This window comes from Mytilus galloprovincialis, chromosome 5 (genome assembly GCF_965363235.1).
Source record: "Mytilus galloprovincialis chromosome 5, xbMytGall1.hap1.1, whole genome shotgun sequence".
Taxonomy (NCBI): domain Eukaryota; kingdom Metazoa; phylum Mollusca; class Bivalvia; order Mytilida; family Mytilidae; genus Mytilus; species Mytilus galloprovincialis.
The window spans coordinates 97120802-97131336 of NC_134842.1; the positions used below are offsets into that span (position 1 = coordinate 97120802).

At 35.0% G+C, this 10535-nt stretch overlaps 1 long non-coding RNA gene across 1 annotated transcript; it reads left to right on the forward strand.

The window, feature by feature from the left end:
- The first annotated feature begins 941 nt into the window (after positions 1-941).
- LOC143076822 (uncharacterized) lies at positions 942-10535 on the forward strand. Its single transcript, XR_012978797.1, has 2 exons — positions 942-1061; positions 10492-10535. It is a non-coding gene; the product is annotated as an uncharacterized LOC143076822 (long non-coding RNA).

A 10535-nucleotide genomic window follows, 5' to 3' on the forward strand; every position in this document is an offset into this window, starting at 1 on the left:
CATTTAGTAAACATCAAATACAATGTCTAGTGTTGAATACTTATCGATGCAATATTTTATGTAAGGCAGTATGACATCATTTGCATAATCATCAAATATTGTTGCCCAACTTTGTGACCTTGAATTACTACTTGCTGCCCAACCAACGATAAATGCACCTGAATTTGGATTTGGTTTTTATGGATAAAGAAATATTCCAAGTAAACTGTCTACTGTGACAAGAAATGAAAAGTCTAGCAAAGATAGCGCAATCACTTCTAAGGTTCTCAATCTTTGTTTTTGACAAAGTCGTTTCCAGTTTCATTTTGCGGCCAAAATAAGAAGTTGATATTTTTTATTTGGTCATAAAAAGTAGGTTCTCCTTCGTTTTGCATTTGCTTCAAAAGATCTTCGTATTGTTTGGTCCAATATCTTGGAGTTTATTTACATATCTTACCTGTTCAATAATTTCCTAAATGAAGTATATTTTTTACAAATCTGACGACTTTTCTAGAAATGAATTCCAAAACTCGTTCATCACTTTACGAATACTTTAAAGCTGTTTAAAGACATCTTATTTGTGTTTTCGTAGAGTCTTCATTATGTCGTTCATCTGTTATATAATGTCCCAAACCACAAGATCTTTCAAATATGTCTTCTGGTATACTGACTCCTGGTCCAGTTACCATCCATTTGTCTAAATGAGATCTTTGGTTAATCCTACGACACCAACATCGCCCTTCACAATTGCATTATTCTGTTTTTGTGCCTGATCAATTGAGTAATTAGAAAGAAATTTGCTTGTCTAACGTACAGTGAAATTATCATTTTCAAATTAAATTCAATTGCCACCTGTGGGTGATGTTCGGGAAGGGAAGTCATATCTTGTAGGTGGGTCGGTAACGATCGAGCATAATTTACACGATCAACACCTAAAACAATACGCTATCATTCTTTGTAATGTTACCGGAACGGATTTCCGATTTGTTTCCTTTATTAGTATTTTTGTGGTGTCAGACACATTTCCTGTCAAATTTGTTCTGCTTTCAACACTTATATTTGCTGGTTATAAGCGCCATAGAGTAAGTTCTTTACATTTATTTATCTTAAAACTATTGTTAGATAAAGTTTACATAAGTATTTTTACTGATTATAAAGTATACGCTTTGAATTATTTCACACACAAATCACGTTGTTCAAATCTTCTTCTTCTTCTTTCCTCTATAACTTCCTCCAATAGTTGGAGTACACCAACCTTACTAAATTAAGGTTGGTTAAACCCTTATAATAATTAATTATTCAGTGAAAACATAACTATTTAAAAATAACATTATAAAAAACATATACAGTTAAATCCCTGAAAAAATAATAATAATAATAACTTCTATGTACATTAAAAATGTGTCACAATTAAAAGGTTATTAATAGAGTTTTAAGAAAGTTCTGAATATTATTTACAGGACATACATTATAGTAAAAAATCTTTACATTCACTAAAACAGTGTTACTAAAAGGTAAAAAGAAAATATAAAAATAAATAGTTTTCAGATTTCTGCCTGCTACAGCTACTACATCTGTCTATGTGTACTACTAGGCGATATATAAATCAATAAAATCATGCATATAAGCTTATATGTCCTAAGCGATCTAATTATGCATAGCCATTATAACATGTATAACTATCTGTTATATATATGTGTGTGTGTAGCTACTGGGTATTAAAGCTAAACATGCATATTTATTCCCTTTATAGGTATAGCGCGGCACAACCACACTGACCAGTTAATCTACTATTTCATGGATTTTCTCAGCATTTAATTTTACATACAGGATTGATAGGTTTAGCGCGGAACACCCACACTGACCTAGTTGTTCTGTACAAAAGGCTTGGCGATGACTTTACATTAAAGATAAGCAATGTTTCATACTACGGAGTTTAAGACAGCAAATGAAAGCATAGCGCGGGACAGCCATATTGACCTAATGAAGATTTAAAATTCGGTGTATAAGATAGATGTAATTAAGGTTTAGCGCGGAACAACCACACTGACCTAGTTGTACTGTCGAAAAATCATTAATGATTATTCCTTAGATTGTCCAGAGAATAAGCCATATTTCATTTCGTGAAATTGAAGATAGCTGAATTAAGGTATAGCGCGGTACAACCACACTGACCTTACGGGAACTAGATATTAAGAAAGGATACTCTCTTTAGATGGAGTCTATAACATAGGTTCCTGCTTAGTTCTTCTATTGAATTATTAAAAAGGTCATCCAGAGGGAGAATATTGTTTAGAGCCAGTTGCTGACAATCCAAGATTAGTTGGGCAATACAAGTTCTCTCGTGAAAGTTAGAATTCCAGTTGCCTAGCCCAATTTTATTGATGGTAATTCTTTTGATAACACCAAGAGATTCTCTGCGTATACCTTCCAGAACGGGACAGCGAGTGAGAAAATGGATGATATCTTCTTCTTCCAGTTGACAGATTGGGCAAGTTGCATCAAGATTCATATTTGAGAAACGAGCTTTCTGCGATTGAAATATATATGTCCCTGTGCATAACCTTGCTTTTATTGTTGCTTTCCTGAGTTCGCCAATGTTTGGTGGTAGACTGTTCCAGATAGAATGAGGTTTTCCTATGTCTAAATTAGGGATGCAGAGAAATTTTAGTGTTGTTTTGCTATTGGCGTCCCTTTGAAGATTCACTTTCCAGTAGCTGTTTATCGCTTCTTTTGCCTTGCATTTCCATGATAACTTTGATGGTAATTGATCTTTCAGATCAGTCCATGGAAGAAGATTATACATGTATAAAATATCTGCTACTCTGTTAAGGAAGGTTAATTCATGTGTTTGCAGAACATATTGCCTCTCTAGAGCCTTTTTTAGATTCTCGTTGTTAGATGAAAAGATGGAGTGGAAGAGGCTAAGAACTCTTTTGTGAATTTCTGCCTCTATGGGGAGAGCACCTACGAGTAAATATACTGCTGAAATTGCTGTACGTGAAGGAAGGGCTTGTATTTGTCTCAAAAAATTCACATGGAAATCTCTTAGCAACTTAATGTCCCCATTATTGAGTGGCAGAACTTCCAGGCTGTAAAGTAGTCTTGGTAGAACGTATACTCTATATATCATATAGGAAGTTTTAGGGTTTAGTCCATTAGTACCATGTACTCCAACGTTCATAAGAGAGTAAGCTGTTCTTCTGGCTAAGCTTATTCTGTCCTGGATGTTTGTTTTATTTTGGTCCTTAATTGCTCTGATGATACCCAAATGTGTACCTTGTTTAGCTGATGGCATGTTTTTATCATCGAGTTTGAATTGAACTTCACTCTTCGTTGTTTTTGAGTTACTATACTTATTAATTGTAACGCTTTTGGTTGGATGGATCTTGTATCTATGTTTGTCTGAGTATCTTTTAGATGTATCTAGCATAGATTGCATTTCTTCTTCAGTTGATGACAGTAGTATAATGTCATCTGCACAGGTTGGACATCCCGTAAAGTTTGTGCCGATGTACTGGCCCATACCATTCTCTTCAAGTTCTGTAAGTAGGTCGTTAATGTACAGTTTGTACAAATGGGTGGATAGAATTCCTCCTTGGCGGACTCCTTGCCGTACAGGGAAGCTGTTACTAAATCCGTTTTTCCATTTAACTTTAGAGGTAAGGTTGTTGTACATATCAAAAATGATTTCCCAAATATCTGGATCAATATTTTGGTCAAATAACTTGTCGAGAAGAATATCATGATGAACAACATCAAATGCCTTTTGTGAATCCAGAAGTCCGAAAATTAATTTAGATTTTTGTTTTTTTGATATAAGTTCCGATTCAGAGACTAGCAGTGCTGCCATTGCTGGTGAGAGGCCACTTGTGAAGCCAAATTGTAACTCTGATTGTTTATCTAATTTCAGAAGCACTCTCTGAAGGATAACATGTTCAAAAATTTTTCCTATAATTGATGATACGGTGATGCCTCTGTAGTTATCAAGAATTTTGTCATCTTTATTTTTCTTACATACTGCATTAAGAATACCGGTTTTAAATTGGATTGGTACCTTTTTCTCAGCCAATATTTGGTTAAATAGAGAAACGAGATACGGAACAACAACCTCTTCAGCAGATTTGAAGTGTTCAGCAGATAGCCCATATTCATCGCATGCCTTTCCATTGTTCAGATTTGATATTGCCTCAGAAATTTCGGTGGGGTTGAATTTGTCTGAACTAGAATCAGATAAGCTACAGATTTCTTTTATAATTTCACAGCGGAATTGGCAGTTATTTAGAAATTTTTCATCAAAATCAGGATCGTCCTTAGGTGTTGCTAAATTTTGAAAATATTTTGCCATTGCCTCCCTTTGTTCTTCAGGATCAGTGCGTTCATGATCATCATATAGTATGGTTGTAGCAAGTTCTTTAGTGCTGTTTGTATTTCTGCGTATTAATCTGAAGAAATTTTTAGAGTTGGGTTCACTTTCCAGTTTTTTATAAAATTCTTTACATTCAGTTGCTCTTTCTTGCCGTAGTCTTTTTCTTACGTTTCTTTTTGCTTCCTTCAGTTCCAAAAAACAAGTGTCCTCACCTCTCTTTCTCCCATGGAGGTCCCATATCCTGTGTTTCTGTTTGCTAATCGTAAGCAACTTTTTTGCATGTTGTGAAACTTTTAGTCTTGGGCCGCGGATTTTCAAAGTTTTTGTCGGAATTGTTTTCCTTGCAGCTTGTTTAATTGCATCTATTAGATTATTTGTTTGGTCTTCTGTTGTTACTTTTCGATTTTTATTTTGATCTAATGATTTTTTTACTGCTTCACTGTAAATAGCTGGTACACACTTTTCCCATTCTGTTTTATGCAGTACTTCGTTGCTGAAATTTGATGATTTTTTTTGTTTTTGTTTGTCGGCTTGAAGTGTTAAAAGAGCCTTGACTGGTACATGTGCTGATAAATTTATTGCATCTTGTGAGAAAGTTTGAATAGAGTGGATAAGGTTGCTATTTGATGACAGGATGTAGTCTATTTTAGATGTAGATTTTCCATTATGATGAAAGAAAGAGTGAAGGTGATCATCATCATCTAGTTGATGTAGATTATAGTCTTTGACAAACTCTTTTAATATTCTATCATGTTGATTATGCCTTGAATTGAGTAAGGTTCCGTTTAGGTCCCCACAGATTATGAAATCCATATAGCAATACTTTTGTATAAGAAATTTGATAATATCTAAATGTTCCCTATATTTTATTACTGAGTTTGTATTTAAAGTTGGTAGGTATGAGTTGATAATACAAACTTGTCGATCCTTGGTTTGAACAGAGATAGCAATGACTCTTTCGTTGCCTTCTGGCAATTTTCTTATTAAATAGTTCCACTTTTTTGGCCATAAGATAGCTATACCCGCTTGTCCCCTTGGTGCTTGGAAATTTACAATAGGATCGAATGTATCATGACATCTTATGTAGTTATTAAAATTTGGAAATAATTCATCCAGTTTTCCTTTCTCATAGTCCCAAAGCCAATGTTCTTGAGCACACAGGATTGTATCCTGTGCTTTTAGTAGGTTCAAAATATAGTTTTTATTAGTTTTGACCCCTTCAACATTGAAAGTGGTAACTTTTAATCTCTCGTGGTTTGGTTGTAAGGAAGAAACGTGTATTCGTTGTCTGGTGGTTGTTTCCTTAGGCCGGGAAGTTCTAAAAAATTATGTGGTGTGCTATCGACACTACATGAAGTTCCAGTATCTTTTGTTGTCTGTTTTATTTCTATTTCACAGGATGGTGATTGGTGAATATTGGTTGAAGTAGTCACATAATTGTCAGTGGATGCAGTTATATTTCTCTTTTCCATTAGCAACTTTGGACTTTTCGCCACATCTGTATTGGTTGCCAGTTCCGTGTCCATACTTTTTGCTAGTATTATTGAGTTGGTGTTGTACTCGGCTCTTTCTGTTTGGTCAGATTTGTATTCAGTTTTCGCTTTGTTCAATTCTTTTTGAACAGGTTTTTCTTGATAGTGCGAATCATCTGATAGATTTTTCGGTATTTGATTGATTTGCCTGTTATAGTTTGGATGAGGAGTTTTCGTTGATGAAGCTGCATAGCGACTATGATCATTTCTTTGAGGATTTGAATTGTTAACTATGTTAGCCTGAGGGGGATGATGCATGGCATTGTAGTAAGGAGGAAACAGCTGTCTTGTATGTTGAATATTTGGTGGCGGACGTGTAAATTGGTAAGCTGGAGGTTGAGGAAACAGATGAATATTTGGATGTTGTTGGAACGAGTATGGACCTGGATTGTTAAAGTTGGTATGTGGGGTCCATGTTGGTTGCGGATTGAGATATTGATTTTGTTGTTGAAACAAGTGTGGACCTGGATTGTTCACGTTGGTATGTTGGTTCCATGTTGGTTGGGGGTTGGCAAATTGGTGTTGTTGGTTTAGTTGTCTAATTTGATGGTTCATTGTGGCCATACTCTGTTGTAGCTGTAGGGCCATTTGCGTAGTTAGCGCAGAGCAGATAGATAAATTTTGGGATGATTGGACTTCAATTGCTCTGATTCGAGATTCCATGGCTTGTGTTTCCATTTGGTGCATCCTTTCATATATGTTAAAGGGATCTATTCTATTGAAATTATGGTTACTTTGTTGATTTTGGTTGTTGGGATCCATACTGTTCCGGATATGCCCTTCTCCATGATAACTGCTATTTTGTGTTTTGTTGGTAAAAGAATCTTTCTTTTGAAGGAGTTTAATTGTTTTTTCTTGGTCCTTTAGCTTTTGTTCCAATTCTGTTACATAACCATGTAGCTCCATATCCCGGTTATTTGTGCCGGTTTTTGGTCTTGAAGTGGTTTTTGGTTTTGTTGAAGTTGACAAGTTAGGAGTTTTTGCTATCTTATTTATAGTTACACTATTGTTGCTGTTCAGAGTAGTATTGGTTTCCTTCATAGATGTTTCATTATACTGGATATTGGTGGTTTCTTCGAAAGGACTTTGGTCAATTGGAATATTGATTGTTTCTTTTGCAACAGAGTGGTCAACAGGAGTGTTGAGGTACATGCAATTCTCAGGTGCATTTTGGTCATTATTACTCTTGCTATACTCTTTGGTTGACGTTTGGTCATTAACATTTTCAGCTTGTTTTGAGTGGTTCAACAAGTATGGATTTCTTTTTCTGATAGTGGATGGATTTGGTATGATAACTTCAGTGGTTGATGTTTTAATTAATGAGCCTGAAGGTTGGTTTTCATGGGTGTTTGCTAGTGGAGGTAAAATGCTAGGATTTAGATGCGTTGTACGGTCATCATTATATAGTTCGTTCTCATTACAACCATTGCATATGTAAGGTACATTTGGGTCAATCTTGTTTACCTTGCTTTTTGTTAAACCAACACAGCTATAGTGGAACCAGTGATCACAACTTTCACATTCTATGGTGTCTTTATCTGCTTTGCCATTGCATACTGGACATAAATATTCGTGTTCCTGATATAGATCAGATTTCGATGTAATTGGGTGACACGGGGAATCAATAAATGAAGCTCCCTTTGAGTATGCTTGGTCATCGTCATCTTGAGTTTGATTTCTGACAATATTACTGTGACTTATCGCCTGAGTAATTTTGTTGTTCATATCACCTATGGTGACTTCATTTGGTGATAGATGGTTTTCTATTTGCGGGAGGATAGTTTCCATAAATAAGTCTGCCTTGGGTCCATTAACTAGTGCAGATGATTGTGAATGGTATAAATTTATGGTATATTTCTGGTATGCCTTAGCATGATCATGCTTTTGGGCAGATACTTTAAGCCTTATCTCTATTTCATGGCCTTTTTTATCTTTTACTCTCTCTTTTAAGACTGAAAAGTGTTCTAAAAAGTCATCCCCTTCTAGTATTTCAAAAAGCTTCTGTTTAAAGATAAGATATGATGATGTGTTAAGCTGAATACAAAGATTTTTCTTTTGTTTCATTTCATATCTGATCATAGAATCTGAGCAACCTGATAATTTCTTGCTGATAGCTTTATTAACATTGAGTTGGTAGTCTTTCTGAAAGGTAGGTATTTTATTATCGACATGATTTGGTGTTGGATCTGATCTCCTTAGATTTGTATTTGATCTTTGACTGCGACGCAGTGATAGAGACTGACTATTGCCCACCTCATTAATGGTGCTACTGTCTGCCATGTTATGCTACAAACAATGTAGTGCTATTTTTTTTTTTTTTTATATAGGGTTTAGCGCGGAACAACCACACTTACCCCGGGGAACTTGTACGTGTTTGCTCTTTAGATTTCAGCCCAAGATTTTGTATTTTTCTTTTTATGATAAGTTTTAGCACAGATCAACCACCTTTACCACAGGTGGGGTTTGACAAGTAAATTTTGTTAGCTATTCAGGTAATTAATAGAAGAGATGCTTTTTCCACCAATATTTTGCTACTTCACTATTTAAATGATGCGGTATAGCGAGGTATAACCACACTAACCCACGACAAAAAACCAGAAAAGAAACTGAGAGATGCTTTGCAGCCCTAGGTTTTGTTAAAACACAACTTTCATAGAGTATAGCGCGGCACAACCACACCTACCAGGAGAAGTTTGTTTGTTTTGGTCTTACGTAATGAAGAGTTAACTACTGGAATATGCTTTGACAGCTACGGTTTCCTTACCCTCTGCTTAAGTGACTAGGTATAGCGCGGCACAACCACACTTACCAGAGATCAGGTTAATAAAATGGAAATAAACTTTATTGACCAATATGTGCAGGTATGCTACTAAGGTTATGATTACTGGGTATAGCGCGGTACAACCACACTTACCAGACGATACAAAATGTAAACTTGTTAGCTCAGCATTTATTGTATAAACAAACTATTTTAATACATAAGTATATATATACAGACTCATACAGTTTTTGTTATAACATGGATTTTTCTTGTAGGATCTTTGATGGCTGGTTATCTGATTTGAAGATAGGTATAGCGCGGTACAACCACACTGACCTAGTAGATAACTGTTGTATTTGTTTGTAGATTTACAAGTAGATATTTTAGATTCTAGGTATAGCGCGGAACAACCACACTTACCGAAAGTCTATGATTTTAGTTTAGATCCAGCAGTCTCTGATAATTCTCAGAGTGAATTTCTTTAACCAGACTTTTGCCAAAAGAGGAGTTGGGTGGATGCCGTCCTTATATAAATTTGTGTTTAAGTATTTCCTGGTTTTGTGTAACCCTTTATCTTTATCCGTATGTGTACTGTATCTAGAAGTCCTGTATAAGTCGTATGAGAAGTCTGGAGAAAAGTTGTTGAGAGAAGTATTTAGAATTTTGATACTTGAATTTAGAGATGAGACTTGTATGTCAAGAATTTTGTCCTGTTGAAGAAATTCAATTGGGTTCATATGCCCATGAGAGTAATTCCACTTCCTTATAGAATATATTGGTATTTCAAGAAATGTTACTCTACACTGAGGATATGCGGATATAATTTGGGCTATTAATTGAAAATTTGTTGTAATTTGCTCTACGATCTCAGAGGTGTCTTCAGAGGTTAAGCTTATGAGGAATGTAGAACGGTCCAAAGTAGTTATGTCACAAGTACCTATCCAAATATATAGCCAAATTTTATTGTATTTGAGAACTAAAGATTTAATGTTCTTTTCCAGCCACTTTACTGAATCACGTGATTTTGAGCCTTTAAAACAGTTCCATACAATGTTTTCTTGGAGTGGATGGAAAATGTTATCTCTCAGGAATGTGCCTTTGCTATCCGAATAAATAATTGGTGTATAGGTTTTTACACCTTCAGGTTCAATAATAGGTTTGTTACTAAACTTTTCTAGTTTTATCTCGGACATAAATGCAGGAAAATAAAGCACAAAGAAAACAATATAATAATGAAGCTGCTGCAGGTTATATGACTATATATAGAGCTATCTAGCAAATGTTATTGATGATTATAATAAGCCAGCAGACATGAAGCTATTCCCTTTGTTTACAAGTTTGGGGTTTTTTTTTGAACGAGATTCTCAATGGCGGGAAAAAGTGTCAGTGTCACAGGTGAAAATCCTTTCTTTTGTGTAAAATGTAAATGTAAAAAAGTTTTCTATAGGTCACTCATGGATAAATACAATGTTCAAAACCATATCAATCTGTAAATCTGTGAACAGGTGCAGTAAATAATAAACAATTGGTGATTTTTTTCTCTCTTTCGATCTACACACATCCGTCAACATCGACCATTCGGAACATAGATCAAATCACTGTATGAAAAGTGCGAATCGTCAAATGAGTTGATCACATGGGTCATGTCAGATTTTTAAAAATTTCAACGTATGGAACGTGTGAATCGTAATAAAGTTTTATTTTTTATTTTTCAAGATTTTACTAGTATAAAGTCGGCGTTATTCATCCAATATTTTTATGTTTGATATTGATTGCTTGTTATAAATGACTTATGGTTGATACATGTATGTTTGCTTGTCATTTACATTGTGATATTTTCTTTTTTGTAGTCTTTTACCCTCAGTAGAAGGAGGAATAAACATATCCAAATTTA